The sequence below is a fragment of the Podarcis raffonei genome, chromosome 4, assembly GCF_027172205.1.
Source record: "Podarcis raffonei isolate rPodRaf1 chromosome 4, rPodRaf1.pri, whole genome shotgun sequence".
NCBI lineage: Eukaryota > Metazoa > Chordata > Lepidosauria > Squamata > Lacertidae > Podarcis > Podarcis raffonei.
Window position 1 is genome coordinate 67,746,789 of NC_070605.1, and position 8,760 is coordinate 67,755,548.

Consider the following 8,760-nt stretch of genomic DNA (forward strand, 5'->3'; position numbering starts at 1 on the left):
CAAGATTGCATATGATTTGGCCTATGCACATTGGACTTTGTGCTCGTAGGCATAGCTGATATGTCAGTTCTAATGTGCAGAGGAGTGCCAGGTTTGTAGGCTGGTATGAGCAGAGGTGAGGCAGGCTTGGCACCAGAACAGAATTGTCTCCCCTGCCCCATACTGTACTCTTACTTGCATATGAATATGGGTAGTGTAGATCTGTGTTGCATAATTTACGTATTATTCAAACTGTTTCCTAATGATGCACACCTTCTTCTGGTTTTGTTTGGGAAATGTACTAGTTAGAGGTTTTTGAATGTCTTAACGAGATAACGCATCTGGATGCAAATCAGTGGCGCACAAGGCTTCAGCATGCAGCTGAGCACAGACTTAGGCTGGGAGTGTGTCTGAGAAGGCAACTGAAACTCTGAGCTTCCCTACAAACTGAGATGGGCTTGTAATGGGGTTCAGAGTTCAGTTTCCTCAGAATGAAGGTCAGCAGAGACTGGGGGGTGGGGGAAGCCCTCTGAACACTGAGGGTCCCTGGCCTCTTCAAATAACAAAAAACAGTAAGAACATTCTTTCGTATCCCTGTCTCATCCCTTCCGTCGCCCATGCCTACTAGTGCTATGTGCTACATCTTGTGACTTCAATTTGCTCTGATTTCTGAGTTGTTGTTTCTTCCATCCCTGTCAGGAATGCTTCTAACAACAAGCCCCTGACAGTTTGCACTACTGCTAAGTAACTTCACTTCACATACCTCAGTTACTTAAAGCTAACAAGCCATGCATGTTTCTCGCCGCCAAAATTCCTCCACAACATTACAAAACTATTTCCATGATCCTTCAAAGCTTTAGGAGGCAGGGTGTGTTTCTGTGTGCCCAATGAGCTGATGGCGGGCATTTGGGCCCTGGTCAAATTGCCATCTTTGGAACTTTAAATAAAACTACCAGATGCTAATTCTTGCCTTTTAGTTGTGTGGTTTTTAATTGTTCCCTTTTGTTTTGCATGGAACTCTATGGGTATCGCTGTGCTTGTGTTTTCACAAGGCAAGTCAGCGCAGCTGTGAACAAGTGTATAATTGCATCTTTAAAAATAAAATTCCAATGTGTTTGAAACAAATTCAACAAACCTACCTTCCCCTACCAGAATTATGGGGGATGTTAGGAGGGCCATTAATGAAATCCACAGTCAAATTGTAGCATTTTAAAGCTAAGTGGGCTTCCCTGCCCCTATAATTCAAGCCCTGCCTTGTCTGCCACATTCAGAATCCTCTGTTGAAATCACAATTCGAAAAATGAATTGTTTGTGTCTGTTGCATTGCTTGAGAACTTCAATGTAACTCAAGTTGAAAAGTTTTGCTGGGTTCTTTCATAATAAAATATGTCATGAAACATTAAAGCAGGGTTTGTTTAATTGTGTGTCGTTTCTTGCGTATTTGGTCCTTTAGGCATTATAAACAGCCAAAGCCTGTCTCTTCCTCTCTCTCTACCGACACTTGGAACGTTTCTCTTTGCAAAACGAGCGCTCCCTTTCCATAAAAAATGAAAGCCTTGCAACCAGCACCAGGGCACTCAAATATCATTGGAGAATTGAAACCTGTCACACTGCATTCCATAATTTTCCAGCATCACAGGAATGATTCACCCTGATTGAGACTGCAGGCAAGTGACAAAATACTGCTGTATTAGCCAAATAATAAAAAAAGCAAGTTTTGCTTGTTTTGTCTCATTTTTAATCCATCGTACAGTGGTACCTCAGGTTAAGTACTTAATTCATTCCGGAGGTCCATTCTTAACCTGAAACTGTTCTTAACCTGAAGCACCACTTTAGCTAATGGGGCCTCCTGCTGCTGCTGCGCCACCGAAGCACGATTTCTGTTCTCATCATGAAGCAAAGTACTTAACCTGAAGCACTATTTCTGGGTTAGTGGAGTCTGTAACCTGAAGCGTATGTAACCTGAAGTGTATGTAACCCGAGGTACCACTGTATAAGGAAAAGCACATGGAGATCATGAACCTGCATAAAAGCACAATTGACTAATGCAAAATCACTTTAAATCTCTTTGAGTTGTATCCAATTGTGCTTTTGTTAAAGCAAGCCAGGGCAACTGATTTTTGCAGACTGACCCCACACTTTGTTCTGGGGCCTCTTTCTCTGGCTTCTAAAAAAAAGGAGCTCAGAAAACCACGCTAAAATGAGTTGGGTGGGCTGCTGTCGAATGTCATATTGTCAAAAGTACCTTCTCTTGAATAGCTGAAGGTAGGAGATCCAAATGTCAGGCTGAGCATCAGAGACCTCTCACATCCGCATTTAAGGCCACAAAAAAGCATTTAACAGCTTTGTGCAAAGGTCTCCCAAGTTTAGCCTTCACTATTTGCAGGCACGGGGAAATTCTAAAGTTTCTGCTACGTATTTAGCCTTTCCTGCAAATTCCGTGAGCATTGCACCTGATCCACAGCTAGCGCCTTGTCGAACAAGAATAGCAAAGGAGATACAGTCCAGTATGCTCCTGACATAATTACCTTCTTTTTCATATCCTCTGTCAGTCAAGCTGTACAACCCTTTAAACAGCCACACTAAAAAATATTTCAAAAGGCTTTACCTGACGTCTGCAAAAGCAGAAACACTTGAAAACTTAATCCCGCTTGATAAAAGCTGGCTGTGCTGATTGATTTAAATCAGAAACACAGGATCCGGCTATTGGGTACAGAAACTGTGGAACAGTAAAATCAAATTCCCACCCATTTCTGTACAATGGAATGCAAGGGAATTTCACATACCTACTAAATATTTCATTGATTTTTACGGGCCATCTCCAAGATCTTAAGTTTGATTTACTGCACACTGCTTTCTTGAATATACTTTTGCATCCAAACTGCTAATAGTTAGGACTTAACAAAGTTATTAGTGAAATTAAAAAAAAATGAGCATCAATGCTACTGTTGCTGTTAGTAGTTTGGGGCAGAATAGTCTCCTTAAAAGATGGAGGAAAAGAACTGCATTGAATCTCGTTATTTTGAGAACATGAATGGAGCAGGAACGGTTTCCATTGGAGTGGCCTGTTAAAAGCATACAGTTAAGTAACGTTCAGCTGAATGTGCAAACTGCAATCTATAGAGCTGGAGAGGACATAAAATGTGGGTGTTTGCAAAGTGATCATGATGTTGTAGACACTGAATGATCAACAGTGAACTTGCTATTTGGAGATGAATGACTGAATGTTGTTCAGAGGATGATTGCTGCGGTTATTACTAGCTGGTTTATTTTTGGGATGGAAATCAGCTGTTTGCACATTGAGACCCCGAGACCACCCCCTCGTTGATGAATAAGACACAAGGACACAGATATTAGGTTAATGTTATTGGGCAAATTTAGGCCACAACTTTATTGGTTACAGAATGTGAGCGGTATTGGCTTAGGCATTGGAATTGACCAGACTATATCTGACTCCTGCCCATCATGCAGGGAGTCCAATAAAGGTCAACCACTGGTAAGGGGAGCCCCGTCGATGCAAGCCAACTTGAGCTCCCTCTGGGTTCCTGACGGAGTCATGGCATGGCCCTAGCCCAGCCCCAGACTTCAGACAAAATCCACACCCCCGGATTCCTTTCACGGAATACCCTTTAGCTTGGAGGGGCAGTTGATGGCCACACCTCCCCTCCTCCATCATAAGATCAATCAACGCCTAACCGCCAAACCTTACAAAGTTGTGACGATTGCTACGAGGTAGGTGAAAACCAAATGGCCCAAGCCAATTTGCCAAGTGGGAAAATTCCTACCAGGCCCCTCAATGGCAACCAGCCAAGGTCCATAGCAAAGCCAAATTTGAAACCTGAAAATAGGGAGGGAGAGCGGGGGGATCAAGGAAGTGAGCCAAGAGGAAGCTCTCCGGCTCACGCCTCAGTTTAAATGAGGCCGGCCACGCCCCCCCCCCCCAGCCAGTGGATTTGCTGGCAGGCGAATATGGCTGGGAAACTCCGGGGGATGTAGGACTTCGTCCCCCGCCCCCGGAGGGGAGTGGGTGGCCACGTGGTCCACCACAACTCCTCCCCACTGGGGAGTGGAGCAGATTTGTAGTATGTTCTGATAGCTTTTAGGCACTTACATCAATATGGCAGGTGGCCATCTCTGGGGAAATGTACAATTTCTTTAATGAGGCTGGTTGTTTAAGCGGGGCTGAGGAGCTTTGATACTGCAGACTTCCATCAACCCCAGCCAGCAAAGCCAGAAGTCAGAGAAGGTAATAGACGTGGCTAACTTTGGTGGATTAATTTCAGGGGGTCTACTCTGAATAGGACTTAGTTGAAGACAACCCACAGTCATGGCTTATTGTTATGCTTCTCAAGAAAGCAGGCATGACGAAACAAAGAGTAGTAGGTTTTGCCTCAATGCCAGGCTCTCTTGGCATTGAGGAAAAGACCCGATTGCCATCTTATTCTTCTGTTTCTCATTGTTTGGCACATGCTTTTTGTTGTAGCTGTTTTGCATGCAATGAACTGTTTTGCATAAAGCAAGGAACATGCGGCCTTCCAGATGTTTTTGGAATGGAAATCCCATCATCCCTGGCCACTGGCTGGGTCTGATGGGAGCTGGGAGTTCAGCCACATCTGAAGAGCCATAGGTCCATCCCTGGAATAAACAATTCCTCAAATATGCATTTTAGTGACAGAATTTGCTGCCAGCTTTCTGATTCGTATTAAGTCTGCCTAGGGCATTGTGGTTCAACCTTTCCAGTACTATGCCTACCCAAAGCAGTAGCAGGTTGTTAAGACAGTAAGCTTTTGCTTGGCATCGTATTCAATAATCAAGTTTTTCCTGTTTGAGCAACGTTTTTGGTCATGGCATCAGTTGGAGTACCTGTCAAATAATTTGTTGTACAGGAAACAAAAGCGTAGGAGGTGGCAATTGCTCCTGGTACTTGTGTTTGAACTCCATGGTAGTGATCAGTCACTACTTCACCCTGCAGGACTCTCCTAATGAATTAAGAGTGAGCTTGTCATTTCTATTCAGACAGACAATGAACTGCATACAAAGGGGGAAGAACCACCCATCACCTCGCTCTTTCATTTCTTGTTTCGCAGACCCTCTGCATGATCTGGTAAGTTTTACACAACTGATGCTGTTTGCAGGAATTTGTTTTTTCTTGGAGCAATTTGTCAATAGCACTATCGCTAGCAAGAAGCCCTGACATTCTGTTTTGAGCTTTTTCGGTGCTCCTGCCAGGGAAATGACACTCCCAATTTCTTGCTTTCCTCCCCAGGATTTGTAGAACAGGTGTTTGAGCTTTTCTTCAAGCTGTTATTACTTGGAAGTGATTTTCTCCTCCTCCTAAAGTAAGCTGTTGGTGTTGTGGGGCCACGGGCAGCTTATTTCTATATTGAGCATTTTTCATTAGTGTTCCTCGTAGTTGAGAAAGCATTTATTTACATATTTTATTAGCTGGTTGACTTCTGCCTGGCTTTCCAGAGATTAGGCTCTGTAGAGGAGAGGATAACTTTGAGAACTTGTCTTAAGAGGGGGGTGGAGGTAGGAAGTCTGGAGCATTCCATTGTCCCATTAGCTCATGAGTGTCTGAAACAGGAGCTCCAGTAGAAAAGGTGGGGAGAGTGAAGAGGATGAATACTTGAAGCCATTTCGGAGTATCCAGAGAACAAAAGGTTTCTCTGCTGGTTGAGTTTGGGCCACTGGTAAATCCTCCATCCAAATCTGTAGTATGGCATTTGGGCATGCAAGTGGAGGACTGAAAGCCCACCCCCACTGTAAACAGTGTGTGCGTCTCTGGTCAGAAGGGTCAGCGATAGCAGTAGCAGCTAGCATATACATGTTTTAGCAAGAATTGGCGCTGACCAATGTTTGGCTCTTTCAGGTAGAAACCCAATGCTGGTAGTGGAAGTTTACCTATTATCATGCTAATTCATGTATTCTATCTGCAGCTGATTCTTCCCAGTCAGTGCCAGGCCCCAGAACTAAGGAGGGAAAGGCAATACTTTATTTTAAAGGAAAGATGCTAGCGCACCCAAACTCAACACAACTAAGAAGGAAATGCTAAAAATGAACAAGTTTACAGCTGATTAAAGTGCTTTGTTGATGGGCAAGAGAGGGAAGGAACTGAAGTCATATGAGCTGTATGCTCTGGACTAGAGTTCATCAGCTCTCTGTGTAACCCAAATAATGAGATGATTGGGGTGATTTTGGTTGCACGCTCACATTCCTGAGTTTGAACATGCTTCTGAGTCATTCTGTGGCCTGTTTTTACAGGAAGTTAAAAGCACAACCTGCCCTCCTTATATTTTCTGAGAAAGAAATTTCAGAGTTCAAGAGGGGGAGGGGTAATGAAGTTGTTTTGGCTGAGAGTAGAGCATAAGTACCTTCTTTCCGTGAAAATTAAAAGCCAGAGCATGCTTGCCTTCACAGAGGGTACTTCCAGAAAATGGGTAGCAGTGGCAAGGAAAAGGTAAGATTGCCTAGATGCTTGACCTAATATTTGTCTGAACTTTGGCTGGTCATACCCAGGGACACTTTTCTCATGTTCCTCTTTTTCAGACCTAAGAGAACATGATTTTCCTAACATCCCAATATTATGCTTATTTGCTCAGAAATAAAACCTGCAACCCTTTGGTTCTATAAAAGGCAAAGGCATGTGTGCAGTGGGGGGGGGGGAGGCACACAACACAAACACAACCTAGCAGCATGTGCTAAAGGTTGGTTATTTGTATTGTACTAAAGTCGATGGGGCTACATAACTTGAAGAATTTTCTTTAAGTTACAAATGAGGTAGAATGGAAGGGCAATGTAATATTTCATTTTAAATACAATCTGCACTAAAGAGAGAGAGCAAGAAACGCAACTGAACTTTGAAAAAAACGTATGTCCAAACTGTGTCTGTTAAGAACTACAATGAACGTGTTTCCCCCCTTTTTGTTTCACAAATGCAGTTATTTATTTATAACATATTAAAATATAAAACATTGTCTATCTGATCGATTTTACATAGAAAATATGAATACAGTAATAAAATACTGAAAATATTTGAAGCACCAGACCATTAAGAGCATTAATTGGCATATGCTTATGAATATATTCTGAAAACATTTAACAAAGTGAAATTAAATCTAATCCAACTCACTGATAAGCATTTTAAAAAATATTAATCTGAGACTAGAATTATTCTATATTTTGTACTTACAGTTGACTTGCTGAGGAACTACAATAATAGAATTTAACTGAAGGTAATGCAACTGATGAGAGACCAATTAATCAAATTGTTTTGGCTTGTTTGTGAAATATGAAGTGACTTGCATAAGAAAGATATGTTTCTTATGATCAGCTGAAACCGTAAGCCAATACAGAACAAATCCATGGGCACAAAGGTAAATTCTATAAAAGCATTTCATACCTGTATAATTGAATGCTTGACTAAAATCACCTTGCATTATTATTGTCTAGAATATGTTCAATTTTATAAAAGTCAATTCAAAACCTTTGGTGAATGTTTCAGTAAAATGAGTAGGTAGCAAGAGACCCATCTTCCTAGGGTTTGGGATTTGAAACAAGGTGGCACTATATAGGAAGCCAGCAGACTCATAAAATTATTATAACAAGCCAAATAAATCTGCTGTCATCCTCTCTAATTTCAAGCTTAGCTAAATGAACATAGCCAAATTCTACACATTAAGGTAACAGTCAAATAGATATACATGCTTAAGCCTACTGAAACCAATAGCTGAAAATTGGTTTAACTTGTAAAAGTAAACTGCATTTCCCACAAAGTTATTACTAATAAATTAAAAATAAAATACAAGAACCCAGAAGAGTGAGCAGCATTATCAAGGTGAGATACACTGTAGTGGAAGAAGTAGTATGTGATATAAATTATGGCCTCAATCATGAGAGCTTAGTGCCACTGGAGTGAAGCAACATCACTGCATATGCAGAAGCTCAGCTACTCAGGGATTTTTTTTCCTTTACATAAAATAGGAACAGCTGAAGAGTGTAGCAAAAAGTGCCTATGTGCACATAGAGCTTCTCATACGCAGAAGGAAAGAGGAAGTCCCTGCACATGCTGTGTGCTCCAGAGCATAACCAATGAGTGCCTGATTGCGAGTACAGGCTGGTTTAGATTTTTTGCTTCAAATTATTCTACAGCAGAAAGAAGCGCTGAGAAGTGATCTTAGGACTGCATCTGCAAACATGACTTACTGCACCATGTATTGTTACAACTTGTCTGATTTACAAAAGATTAAATGTTAACCAAAACATGAGCACTCTTACTTTTAAATTTCATATAGCATAGTTATAGTTATGTAAAAGGAATGTTTAACTGGGAATGTTTTTATTCATCTTTTAGAATGCTTTCTTGTAATGGTTTTCAAAAAGCACTATTTGCAATTCCTCTGTATACCTGTGTCTTCCTACTTTTTTTCCATATCACACATGATTTACAACACATATTTGAGAAATTACAGGAATTATTCCAAACTTAATAACAAATAATAATTTATGGTGTTCTATTTGTTGTCCTTGAATTACAGGAGAACACCAACCTAGTGGGAAACTGACAATAAATTTCATGGCATAATATAGTTGCACTCCTGAACTAGCTAGTTTAGTTCTGTAGATTAAGACACACTGAAGAATGGAGAGTTGTGTTCCTGCACAATTCTTTTTCAGGTATCATGGTATATAGTAATGTACTATGGCATTCTTGGAAAAACTAACTTTTATTTTGGCTCTTTGGAACCACTGCAGGCATTTCCAGGCAATTATGGCTACAAG

At 41.3% G+C, this 8,760-nt stretch overlaps 1 long non-coding RNA gene across 2 annotated transcripts; it reads left to right on the top strand.

The window, feature by feature from the left end:
- Positions 1-1,241: 1,241 nt before the first annotated feature.
- On the top strand, positions 1,242-8,246 carry LOC128413200 (uncharacterized). Of its 2 annotated transcripts, XR_008330274.1 has the most exons (5): positions 1,242-1,650; positions 5,000-5,083; positions 5,246-5,318; positions 6,400-6,439; positions 6,529-8,246. It is a non-coding gene; the product is annotated as an uncharacterized LOC128413200 (long non-coding RNA). The 2 variants fall into 2 exon arrangements; XR_008330273.1 differs by having other exon boundaries at positions 6,400-8,246.
- Positions 8,247-8,760: the final 514 nt, after the last annotated feature.